Source organism: Triturus cristatus, chromosome 3_1 (genome assembly GCF_964204655.1).
Source record: "Triturus cristatus chromosome 3_1, aTriCri1.1, whole genome shotgun sequence".
NCBI lineage: Eukaryota > Metazoa > Chordata > Amphibia > Caudata > Salamandridae > Triturus > Triturus cristatus.
In genome coordinates, this window is record NC_140583.1 from 515446159 (window position 1) to 515460369 (window position 14211).

A 14211-nucleotide genomic window follows, 5' to 3' on the forward strand; every position below is an offset into this window, starting at 1 on the left:
TGAGTGGTCACAAGGACCCACAGCCACATGGCATTCACTTGAGCTCTACAGTTTGCTATACACAAACTAAAATAAAACGTGTGCAGAGCCTGCAATGATGCATATGAGTGGTGCAGACACAGTGCACTGGAGCAATATCTTTTCCTACAGGACTGCATCATCTACAATACCGACTCAATGTCAAATGTGGACACAGAAGTCTGCAGTATAGGCCAGAGAGAGCAGTCAGCAAGAGCCCACAGCCACCTGGCATTCACTTGAGCTCTACAGTTTGCAATACACGAAGAAAAACAACGTGTGCAGATCCTGCAATGATGCATATCAGTGGTGCAGACCGAGCGCACTGGAGCAATGTATTTTCCTACAGGACTGCATCATCTATAATACCGACTCAATGTCAAATGTGGACACTGAAGTTTGCAGTATAGGCCAGAGAGAGCGTTCAGCAAGGGCCCACAGCCATGTGGCATTGACTTGAGCTCTACAGTTTGCAATACACAAAGCAAAAACAACGTGTGCAGAACCCGCAATGATGCGTATGAGTAGTGCAGACAGAGCACACTGGAATAATGTCTTTTCCTACAGGACTGCATCATCTACAGTACCGACTCAATGTCAAATGTGAACACTGAAGTCTGCAGTATAGGCCAGAGAGAGCGTTCAGCAAGGGCCCACAGTCACGTAGCATTGACTTGAGCTCTACAGTTTGCAATACACGTAGCAAAGAAAACGTGTGCGGAGCCTGCAAAGATGCGTATGAGTGGTGCAGACAGAGCACACTACAGCAATCTCTTCTCTTACAGGACTGCATCATCTACAATAGCAACTCGATCTGAATTGTGAACACTACTGTCTGCATTGTCAAAAGCAGTACTCACACACACAACCATCAATACTTTTTCTCACTCCCTCTTTACAAAATAAAACAACATAAGTTACAGAGAACTCTACAATGAATAAATCAAAACAATTTGAATTGGGATTTCAACTCTCCACAGTCTACACTATTCACTGTTCCTTTGGACTTGCAAGATAAATTTGGTCATTTCACTAAACCTATAACTGATATAAAAAAACTTCTTAAAACAAGTATACTAAACAATATTGTGTATGTTTCAGTAGACGTTCTAATTACTTAACTACTGGATTCTGTAATTAAACAATCACCACACAATCTGAATTGTGAACCCTACAAACTGCAGTCTGTACCAAATCCAGTGGTCATTAACAACTCACAGCCACATACCGTTGGATTCAGAAGCACGGAGTTGGTTGCACCTGATCAGAGGGGGTATACAAAAATCATCACGCACTTTCACTTCTGACATACTCAATCATAGAATTAAGACCTCGTTTCACTGTTCGAACTGCAATAAACCATGCCTAATAATCATGTGCAGCAGTTAACTACAGAAGTCTAATCCACCTCAACAGAAGGAGTTCTGTAAAAATTAAGCAGAATGTAATATCGATCAATCAATCAATCAATCAGCGGCATTTGTATAGCGCACTACTCACCCGGAGGGTCTCAAGGCGCTGGGGGGGGAACGTTACTGCTCGAACAGCCAGGTCTTGAGTTGCTTCCTGAAGGCGAGATGGTCCTGGGTTGTCCGGAGGTGGATGGGGAGGGAGGTCCATGTCTTGGCCGCTAGGTAGGAGAGGGATCTTCCTCCGGCGGTGGCTCTGTGGATGCGTGGGACAGCAGCAAGAGTGAGGCTGGCGGAGCGGAGCTGGTGGGTGGGCTGGTGGAAGGTCAGGCAGTTGTTGAGGAGCTTGGGGCCCAGGTCGTGGAGGGCCTTGTGTGCGTGAGTGAGGAGTCTGAGCGTGATCCTTTTGCTGACAGGGAGCCAGTGAAGGTCTCTCAGATGTCCGGAGATGTGGCTGTGACGGGGGATGTCCAGGATGAGTCGAGCTGAGGCGTTCTGGATCCGTTGGAGTTTCTTGTGGAGTTTGGTGGTGGTGCCGGCATAGAGGGCGTTCCCGTAGTCCAGCCGGCTGGTGACGAGGGCCTGGGTGACTGTCTTCCTGGTCTCGGTGGGGATCCAACGGAAGATCTTTCGCAGCATGCGCAGGGTGTTGAAGCACGAGGACGAGACGGCGTTGACTTTTCTGGACATTGAGAGGGAGGAGTCCAGGATGAAGCCCAGGTTGCGTGCGTGGTCCGTTGGCTTGGGGGTGGTGCCCAGGGCAGGGGGCCACCAGGAGTCATCCCAGGCGGAGGGTGATGACCCCAGGATGAGAACCTCCGTCGTGTCTGAGTTCAGTTTCAGGCGGCTGTTCTTCATCCATTTGGCGACGTCTTTCATCCCTTCGTGTAGGCTGGCTCTGGCGGTGTCCGGGTCGTTGGTGAGGGAGAGGATCAGCTGGGTGTCGCCGACGTAGGTGATGATCTTGAGGTTGTGTTGGCATGCGATGGCTGCGAGGGGGCTCATGTAGACGTTGAAGAGGGTGGGGCTGAGCGATGACCCCTGAGGAACGCCGCAGATGACTTCAGTGGCCGCGGACCGGAACGGGGGGAGGCGGACTCTCTGGCTTCTTCCGGCGAGGAATGAGGTGATCCACTCTAGGGCCTTCTCCTGGATTCCGGTGTTGTTCAGGCGTTGTACCAGGGTGCGGTGGCAGACAATGTCGAATGCTGCGGAGAGGTCCAGGAGGATGTGGGCCGCTGTTTCCCCGTTGTCCAGTAGGGATCTGATCTCATCTGTGGCTGCGATGAGGGCAGTCTCCGTGCTGTGGTTGGCTCGGAAACCAGACTGCGAGTGTTCGAGGGAGCCGTTGGTCTCAAGGAAGGCAGTTAGCTGTCTGTTGATGGTCTTCTCGATGATCGGACATCTTCCATTGTGGAATCAAGACAACGTTCCACTGTTGCAACCTAGAGTTGGGTCCACCTTGTCAAAGGGAGTACCTCCATCTCCACTTGCAGATGCAGTTCTAACATCGTCCATTGTGGGATCAAGACCCCGTTCCACTGTTCAGACCTAGAGTTGGTTGCACCTGATCGGAGGGGGTACCTTCATCTCCACTTTCTGATGCAGTTCTAACATTGTCCATTGTGATATCAAGACACCGTTCTACTGTTCGGACCTGCTGTACCGCGGTGTACTCCACCGACTGCAGTCAGCCAACCCCAATAATCATGTGCAGCAGTTAGCTACGGAAGCACAGAGTCTGATGCACCGCAATGGAGGGAGTTCCCTGAAAACTCAGTAGCAGGTAATATCGGACATCGTCCATTCTGGGATCAAGACACCTTTCCACTTTTGGGACCCAGAGTTGATTGCACCTGGTCGGAGGGGGTACACAGAAATCATCACAGACTTTAACTTCTGACATCCTCAATCATAGAATCAAGACCCCATTTCATTGTTCGGACCTGCTGTACCGCGCTATAGTCCAGCAACTACAGTCAACAAAGCCCAATAATCCTGCACAGCAGTTAGCTACGGAAGCACAGAGTGTGATGCACCTCAACGGAGGGAATTCTCTGAAAACTCAGCAGCGGGTAATATCGGACATCGTCCATTATGGGATCAAGACACCGTTCCACTGTTGGGACCCAGAGTTGATTGCAGCTGGTCGAAGGGAGTACCTTCATCTCCACTCTCAGATGTAGTTCTAACATCGTCCATTGTGGGATCAAGACACCGTTCCATTGTTGGGACCTAGAGTTGGTTGCACCTGGTTGCAGGGAGTACCTTCATCTCCACTCTCAGATACAGTTCTAACATCGTCCACTATGGTATCAAAACACCGTTCCACTGTCTGTACCTGTTGGACTACTGTGTTACTATTATACAGAGCACTCCACGCTCCTGGGCCTCAGGCTGGGCTCTGTGTGCCTGTGTTGCGGTAGCCAGCGTTAATCTCAGGAGCCTTCCAAGCTCGCAGACCTTGGCCCAGGACCTTCTGCCGGCATGTGGTCAGCCCTCTTTCACATACAGCGGTGTTAAAAAGTGAACTGTGGGGCATATATGCGTCACAGCGGCCATGGCGGTTTCTGAGTACCAGAAGGCTGAGAGCATCCTTCACACACCCACCTCCGCTCACAGCGTCAGCCTCGTGGCGGTGTAAGCTGCGCAGACCTGGCAGACACATTCACCAATCCGGAAGAGAACCACACCCAAAGAAACGTGCCTTTTATTCATACCCCTACACTAGCCTTGTGGACGGTGAGCCAGCCCACTTGCCTAATCATTTGGGGGTGGAGGAGGCACGTACGCGCTACCATTCCGTAATCTTCTGTACGGACTGTACTATCATGGTTGCGCCCACTGTCCACTTCACTCAATAGACCATCAGTGTATGTTGACATGTACATGTCTGTGCTCTACATACTCAAGTCTGTCCGGCACATTCCCTCAAGACTTTGCATTGTATACTTTTATAATCGAGAATTACTTGCCACCTTCGCACATACTTTGCTCTCATCTCTTCCCGCATTCTGCATAGTGAGGAAGAGGTGCCATGCCATGTTTGGTTTGTGTACATGGCTAGCCACGGTTCCCACAGTACGTAGTGTCATTGAGTCTGCTACGTGCACATGTTGTTTGTCATGTTGAATGTCAATATATAAGGTAGCGCGTTTATTCACGAGCAGTGGCTTATTCCATTTACATATCGCTGTCTTAAAGAGCACACAAAAGTTTTTCTCACAGGTGAATAGTGCGACCACAATGGCATTCATTCATTACTATCCAAGAATGTCCAACTGCACGACGCTTCTAAGCTTACAGCCACCAATTTGTGTCCTTTCTTAAAAGGACACCAACTCCCACAATCACACCAACATTCACACAGTTTTCTAACGACAGTTATCTGCTTCTCAATAACTTACACTCCTATAGATTATGAGCTGGCATACCACATGTCCTTACTGTTTCAAACACAGTAACTTCCTGTGGCAATATCTATTACCACCCACACAAACTAACTCCCAAACTTCAACTTGGCCTTCAGTTCCTAGTTTGAAAACACATTTCAAGAAACAAACCAAACTAAAAGCACCTTTGTTCAGAACAGAAGTCTCCCTCACTTCTGCAAAAGAAATTTATCGACTGCAGGTACCACGAACTTCAAATAAAATACACTCCCTTTTAAATACGAACTGCCAATTACACTTTGTGAATTGTTACACAATTTTCAACACATGTCAAACTCAAGGTCTGGCACACTTTTTTAACACGGTCTCCTACAGCCTTCTAACACGCTTTCAAACTGTTCTTCTATTAATACCAGACTACATTCAGACATTCTTTCAATCATCTCTGGAATAACAGGAACAGTGCCCATAATTCTCACCCTCTTTGCGGCCATCCTACTACTAATTCTACTTCTAAAAATGGCTATGCACTCTATGGTAACAACTATGTCCGACAGACTATGCCTCTGCGCCAAGCTACATCAATACTGTAAAAAACTCAAAAACGTTTCGGCTGCCTGCCTCATCTATTATCGGAGCTAGCTACAACATAACATTTATCTACACTTAAGCAATATGCGTACAACCATCGTTTGATTGCAAAACTTGCCCATTCGACTGCCGAATGGATGTATGCCTTGCCAACATCTCAACAATCGCTCCAGATATCCAGCAGGTAATGGAGTATCTTGAAAACCATGAACGTGATTGTTCTGGCAGCAGAGCAATGATGAATGCAATGCAAAAAAGAATTGCAGCACAATGGGATTTCTGCGCAGCCGCGAAAGATCTCGTGCAACGTGTGACCTTTCACAACATCGCAGATTGCCTGCCCATTCAAATTATCGCTCCAACATTCTAGGAACATTACTGTCCCTTCGAGGATATGAATTGGATTGCTTCGCTTTTCTCAAACGATGGCAACAATAGCCTCTTGGAACATTACGCATCTCAGGCAGCTGAAGAACTTCTGGACTGGAATCTCCAAGACTTGTAAGAAACTCACATTATTCTTGAATGGATTTTTTTCCATCTTTTTTTACTTTTAACTTTACATTTTTTTATAATACACTTCAATCCTACTAATTTGATATAATAACTTTCTAAGTATACTCAGACATTTGAACTCTATCCTCAATATTCCCCCTTACGTCTCCAGTCTAACCAGGAATCGGTGATGTATGGCCTATGCAAATACACTATTTACTTCCAAAATTAATCTAAACCCGACACCCATTTAGAAACCACGTCTAATCTTTGTGCACACACCTCTTTGCCTGCCTGTTATTCACAAAGCCCTTTCACACAATTGTACTCAAAGTCAGCCTCTGCTCAGAACCTCACGATAAAAATGTAAAAAGACGACTTTGTTTAGGAACTGGTTGGCACAGTGTGGTAATCGTAAACTACCTTTATTTTCATTATACAATGTATTTATTCATGTCTAATAGCTATTCAGTTGGTCACATAGAACTGTAACATATAATGTGCAATTCACTGATGCAGGAGCTTCAATTTGACTACAGCAGAAGCAATTGGTGTTTGTCTAAGCTCGATGCCTTAGCTCTCTACACAAGAATGTTTTTTTTAAACAGCTTAAGACAATAATGTACGGTTTGACTACAAAGGTACCAATTCAGACATGCACCACATTGAATCTACTGTACAACAGATTGCTAACTATTCACCTGTTGATAATTTTCTGTTACAAAAAAGCACTGCCATGGTACATAAAAAGTTTGATGACTACATTTAGCAATTCATTTTTTCTTTTTTTCTTTTCTTAAACGATACATGTGGTAATGGTATCCTACCTTTATTTTCTTTATAGAATGTGGTTTCATTCAAGTGTAATAGCTATTGTTTATTTCACATGCAACTGTAACATGTAATATACAATTCACCGATGCCGGAGCTTACGTTTGAATATAGCAGAAGTGGTTAAACTTTGCATCAGCTGGATACCCTAGCTCTTGCACAAGTAGGTCCAATTATGGCACTGAAATAAAGACACTTTCTATATAATTTTCAAACTCTATCCCTTTATTACACACAACCACTTTCTTAGACACAACTCATTTTACCATTTTCCTTCTCTGGCATTGTAACATTCTGCATTATATTCTATAGTAGTTTGTTTCACACTCCCTGTATAGAATAAACACACATTAACACTACCTACACAGGTATGCTACAGCGGCCAGTATCCTACAGCGCCCACAGCACATCACTTCACAGCAATAAACTCATGACTTAAACTCACAGTTTCATCCCCGAGTCTTCATACCGATACCACTAAGTACTTTGCTTCCCACTATACTCTAAATGCATACTAACACCACCTGCACAGATATGCTACAGCACCCACTATGCTACAGCGCCCAGAGCACATCACTTTACAGCACTCAGCTCACAGTTTAGACACACGGTTTCATCCCAGAGTGTACCAGCACCTCACCTCAGCACCATCTCACAGTGGGCAAAACAGCACTTTCACACCAGTAGGGATAAATAATTTGCTTCACACTCCCTCTATAGCACACCCTACCCACCCTACAAATCTCACAGCGCTCCTACCCTCCTCTTTCCCACTTTTTTCTCTCTTTTTTCCCCTTACTCGCTTCAACGGAATCACAAAATGGCGGCCAACACTTTCTAGTTGCAACTGCTCACACCTCTCGCAGCCAATCACCAGCAAGCTCGTGCTCGTAACACCTCAGCCAATCAGATGGCAGAATTCTCAAATATCGATATCTGTAAATTTCGATATTTCTCCAAAACTTCTGAACGGATTTACACCAAATAAACAAAAGTGTGCTCTCTAGACCAAGACCCTTCTCCCTTCCAAATTTGGGGTAATTCCGTTCACCCGTTCGACCTGTAGCCTTGTCTAAAGTTTCCTATGGAAATTAACATTGAAAAAACATGTTTTGGGACCCCCCTTTTTTCTCAGCCCCCCCATAATGAATCACCCCCAAACTTTCAACAGTGGAGCTGATCTCAACAAAGAATTAGTTTTGAAAATTTTGCGAAGATTCGTCAATCGGCGCCAAGGTTATTGGGAATAGAATCTTGCCATTTTCATATAGTAACTAGGTCCTAACTATAACTACCTACTGGCAACCGGCAGTAGGTAATATATGTATATATATATATTATCTACTGGCGGTCGCCAGTAGATAGTTATAGTTAGGATCGTGTTTCCATAGGAAATCTCAAAATTCTATTTTGAATAACTTTGGCGCCGGTTGACGAATCCTCGTGAAATTTTCAAAACAAATGGGGCGCTCCGCTCAGCTCCTACCCTGAAAGTCTCGGGGTGATTCGTCAAGCGGGGGCCGAGAAAAAAGGGGGGTCCCAAAATGCGTTTTCCCCATGCATTTTTCCATAGGACCTTTAGTCGAAGGTACAGCCCGAACGGCTGAACAGAATAACTTGAAATTTGGCAGAGAGGTAGTCCTCAGGTCAGGGAAGTGCCTTTTGCAGGTCTGGTGTCAATCTGTTCTGTATTTCCTGAGAAAATAGCATTTAAAAGCATATAAATATCTATACGCGCGCACGGTGCGCGCACGGTGCCGTGCGCGAGCGAAATTCTGATTGGTTGTTAGATGTCAGTAAACATTCGAATCGGTCGAAATCAGGAAGTGTCGGCCGCCATTTTGTCTCACGCACTGAAAAGGAAAGGGGGAAAAAAGGTGGAAAACGTGAAAAGGGGGCAGGGAAGAGAGTTCCTGACCCCCTAGACTTTGTCAGGGGGTCACAGAAGGACCCCAAGGGGAAAAAAAAACCTTGAAAAAAAAAAAAATTAATAAATAAATACATAACTTAGCATTTAAAAAAACTTACAAATTCACTTAAAAAAGCATAGGTTTCACACACGTTATAGTTAGGAATTAGCATTTAAAACACCTTGCAAATTCACTTAAAAACCATAGGTTTCACACAGGTTATAGTTAGGTGGATATTTCACTCGTAAAAAACCAATGAAATTCCCCCGTTATAGTTAGTTCAGATAACTATAACTCGCGCGACCGCCACTCTATCACAAGGATGATGTCATCAGTGATGTCATGAGTGATGCCACTGACCATGTCATGAGTGATGTAATATGTGACGTCATCAGCAGTGGATTGCGGTCGCGCGAGTTATAGTTATCTGAACTAACTATAACGGGGGAATTTCATTGGTTTTTTACGAGGGAAATATCCACCTAACTATAACCTGTGTGAAACCTATGGTTTTTTTAAGTGAATATATATATATATATATATATATATATATATATATATATATATACATATACATATATATATGTTTGTATAAGTATTTCATTGTACATGGTGTTAAGTATCACTGGAATATCTTTTAATTTAAATCATATTACATTTATAAATTACAATTTTCAAAATATACTACTTTAAACTTTATTTATATTAAAAAATCTATATTTTTTCTATTTTTGGACAACATTAGTATCAATGATATTTTTTCCTCTATATTTGTGAACTTACCATTATAATTATAGGAGCACGAAATTATGGTAAATTATATTTTGGATACAATATTTTTGTCAACAATATTGTTTACCACAGATAGTGTGCCCGTGATCCATTGTGGAGCAGTAACATACTTGGGTAGACATACATAAGGGGAGGACCAATAGTTAAGATAAGAAATAGGTAAAGTCTGGATAAGCAGCTTCAGAGAAAATATACTTTCAAATGTTATATAAATGAAAGTGACAGATTTTAGATGCAAAGATCTAAGAAGGGAGATTAAGTAAATACAAAGCCTAGATTATATTATACAACCAGAGACTCATATGAGGGTGCGGTTTGGCCCCGCAGCATAGTGGCTGCTTGATTCTAGGACTCCAGGCCCAGGCCACCACTTCATTCTGCATCTCAGCTGTAACAATGGCTTGTACCCCTCATCGCAACCCCAGGAGCTCCCAGGAGTCGGGGGGAGTTGTTTGCCTGTGGGCCTGAACTCAAGACGGCTTCCACCATAGATTTCCACTGTGCTCCCTGCAAGGCCTTGGAAGGAGCGACCGACGTACATTGGCTGCGGGCCTCGCTCAAGCACCACATTTTGTCAGCGGGCCCCCAGGAAGGTTTGGGACCCACCAGAAGGTGAGTGGTGGTGAACGGGGGGACCTCTGGGACTTGTTGGGCCTTTGTGCTTTGTGCCTTCTCACCCTACCGACCCTGGATCCACTTCGCACTCCCTCTGGGACATTGGGGGGAGCAGCTGTCGCACAGAGGCTGTATGCCTCATGTCACCACGGGCTTTTGCCGGTGTGCCCCTTGGAGTATCTGGGGCTTGCCTGAGGTTAGCAAAGGCAGTGGGGGCCCATGGACTGCTGAGCCCCTGTACTGTGCACTCTTCTTCCCCTTGGCCTTGAACTTGCCCTACTCAGGCTTCATTTTTGGGAGGGTGACCTGTACCCCCATTGAGACTGTGGCTGTTTCAGGAGAGGGATATTTGGGGCCCTTGATGACCCCTCAGATTGGATAAGGGCTGGGGCCTTGATAACTATGCTTGAGACTGGCTGGGAGCCCTCCCACATCACTGAGGCTGGGAAACAGCACATTTGGGCCCCTCGGGTGACTCAGTTTTGCAATGGCCCATTGGCTCTGGGACCATTTCCTCCTGTGGCTTGGTCACTCTGCCCACATGTTTGAGTAGTGAGTCTGCCTGGAGTGTTCTTCAGGGGCTCCCTCTTCCTGATTTCGGTTTACCCCCTCATTGTTTGTTGGCTGCTCGTGATGACCTGCCCTCCTTGGAGGGATCGCTAAGTGGGGTATGAGGGTACCTGTGACCTCGGACCTCTACTGATGATCCCGGAGCTTGAGGTTCAGTCTGCAACCATGGGGATCCTGGAATTACAAAGACACCGCTGTCCTCAGTCCCAGCTCCGACTGGGTCGTCCAGCAAGGCTGAGGATACCACTGTGGAACCCTGTGGCCCAGATAAGCTTGATGTGATCCTGGCAGCCGTAGAGACTTTGCACATTAGCTTGGAGGCGAGGGTGGATGCAGTGGCCTTCGCTGTCAACTTTCTTCAGCAGGACCACTGAAAACTTACAGAGCGGGTCACCCTTAATGAGCCTTCTTTGGCAGATCTTCAGCCTCAGACACCAGATCTCCAGCAGAGTGGATAGAGGTCCTGGAGAAACGGGCGGAAGACGTGGAGGGTCAAGTGCAACACAGCAATATCCATCTTATTGTCCTTCCTTAGAGTAGTGAAGGCCCGAACATGATCACCTATCTTGAAGAATGGATTTGGGAGCTGGTTCCAGCAGGAAACTTACTCAGTCCTTTTCCATTGAAAGGGACCATCTGGTCCCGCCCTTAGACCTATTATTGCCAGGATGCTTTTCTCTGGGTTCCCTGTCTGTCTGCTCCTCTCCTGTCAATCAATTAATCAATTAGGGAGTTCAAAGCACCCTACTCACCCATGAGGGTCTCAAGGTGCTGGGGGGTGCAGCTCTGATTCAGCCGAAGAGCCAGGTCTTGAAGCTCTTCCTGAAGGTGTGCAGAGTAGAAGAGTGTTTGATATTGACTGGGAGCTCATTCCAGGCTTTGGCTGTGATGTAGGAGAAGGCTCCTCCACCCACTCTGGTTCTGCAAATGCGCGGGTTTCTGCCAGGACGAGGTCGGCGGAGTGGAGGTTCCTTTTAAGTACGTTGAAGGAGACTTTTTCATTGAGGTATTTGGGTCTGATGTTGTGGAGGGATTTGTAGGCGTTGGTGTGTAGCTTGAAGGTTACCCTCTTCTGCAGTGGAGGTCTCACAGGTGTTGGGTGATGTGCTCATGTCTTGGGATGCAGAGGACGAGTCTGGTCGCAGTGTTTAGGATGGTCTGGAGTTTGTGTAGCAGGGATTGTTGATTTGTTGATTCCAGCTAAGAGGGCATTTCTGTAGTCCAGTCTGCTTGCTATGAGTGTGTGGTGGCAGTCTTTCTGGATTTGGGGGGATCCATTTGAAGGTTTTGCGGATGATGCAGAGAGTGTTGAAGCAGGTGGAGGCGACAACATTTTTCTGTCGGGTCATGGTGAGGGAGGAGTCGAGTATGATGCCGAGGTTCCGGGCATGGTCCGTGGGGGTGGGACAGTGCTGAGGGTGGTGAGCCACCAGGAGCTGTCCCACGCAGATGGGGAGGGTCCGAGGACTAGGACTTCTATCTTCTCCGAGTTGAGTTTCAGACAGATGTTGCTCATTCAATCTGCGATGTCTTTCATTTCTTCTTGGAAGCTGCGTCTGGTGGTTTTGGAGTCCTTGGTGAGGGAGAGGATGAGCTGGGTGTCATCCGCGTAGGATACAATGTTGAGCCCATGCTGTCTGATGATGGTGGCGAGGAGGCCGGGTAGATTTTGAAGAGAGCGGGACTGAGCGATGATCCTTGTGATACTCAGCAGTTGATCTCCGTGGATTCGGAGAGAAAATGTGGGAGTCTGATACTTTGGGTTCTGTCGGCGAGGAAGGAGCAGAGCCAGTTGAGGGCGGTTCCCTGTATTCCAGCATCGTGGAGTCTGTCTGCAAGGGTGCAGTGGGAGATGGTGTGGAAGGCTGCGGAGAGATCGAGTAGGGTGAGGGAAGCGGTATGGCCTTGTTCGAGGAGCGTGCGTATGTCATCTGTGGCAGCGAGGAGGGCAGTCTCGTTGCTGTGGTTGCTTCGGGATTAGGAGGGGTCGAGGATGGAGTTGTCTTTGATGAAGTTTGCCAGCTGGGCGTTGACGCTGTTCTCAATGACTTTTGCTGCGAAGGGAAGGAGAGAGATGGGTCGGTAGATTTTCAGGTCCGTATGATCCGCAGAGGGTTTCTTGAGGCGGGGCTTGACTGCTGCTATTTACCAGTCATCTGGGAAAGTGCCGAATTCGAAGGTGGTGTCGATAGTGTGCCATAGCTGGGGCGCTATGGTGGCGGTGGCTCTGTGGAAGATGTGAGGAGGGCAAGGGTCCATGGGGGCTCATGAGTGGGTGCTCTTCATGGTCGTGGTGGTATCTTCAGGGGTGACCGGGGTCCAGGCGGTGATGGTGGGCTGGCTGATGTCGCTGGAGGGAAGGGTGGTTTCTGGAGTCTGCTCACTAAAGTTGTCATAGAGGGCTTTGATTTTCAGGTGGAAGTAGGAGCCGAGCTTGTTGCAGAGGTCTAGAGAGGGAGTGGTGTCTGTGGCTTCGCTGTGGGGAATTACTGGATGATGTTGAAGAGTTCCTTTGAGTTGCTGGAGTTGGTGAGGATTTTGTTCCGGATGAAGGTCTTCTTCATGGATCTTATGCATTGGTGGTAGTCTGTCATGGTGTTCTTGTAGGTGGTCAGGTCTTCTGTGGTTTTGCTGTTTCTCCATCATTTTTTGAGATGTCTGCAGGAGCGTCTGGATTCTTCGAAGTCGGTGGTGAACCAGGTGGCCTTCAGGGGGCATTGTCTGTCGATGGTGTGGAGGGGGGTGAGCTTGTCTGCGCAGTTGGTGATCCAGTGGTGCGGTTCCTTGGCTGCTGAGTTGGCGTTGGTTAATGTCACTGCTGAGGGTGGAGTTGAGGTGCTCCTCTGTGACCTTGCTCCAGTTCCTTTGCGAAGGGCGAGGAGTGGTTTTGAGCACGGTGGCGGTGTTGAAAGAGAAGTGTATGCAGTGGTGGTCCACCCAGAGGGGCTGCATGGTGTGGCTGAAGCAGATGTTGTTCCCACTTGTCAAGATGGGGTCGAGGGTGTGTCCTGCCTTGTGGGTAGGTGTGGTGACGAGCTGTTTCAGTTCGATGTTGGTGAGGTTGTCCAGGAGGGCAGTGGAGTTGGGGTCGCTGAGGTTTTCGAGGTGGAAGTTCAGGTCTCCGATGAGTATGTAGTACATGGAGGCGATGGCGTGGGGTGCGACAAGGTCAGCAATAGTAGTGACAAATAAAGCATGGGGTCCGGGGGTTCTGTCGGCGAGTGTGCCACGAAGAGTGGTTCTAGGGCTGGTCTGGATTTGGAAGTGAAGGTGTTCGGTGGTGACGGAGGAGTCGCTCGTGGTGGAGGTGGAGAGTCAGAGGGAACTCTTGTGTGCGATGGTGAGTCCTCCTCCAGTGGGACAATCAGTGGCATAGCAAGTGGGGGGCAGAGGGGACGGTGCTCCCTGGGCAGCAAAAGATTTGAGTGCAGCGCAGCCCCCCACTCCACACTGCGGCTGTCGGAGGCAGCAATCAGCGGAATCTCTCCAGCACCCTTGCCCCCGCTCTTCAATGCGTCGGTGGGTGGCAAATCCTGCGACTGCCACGGGCGGCCAAAGGGTTACCTACTCCACTGGGTACAATCACCG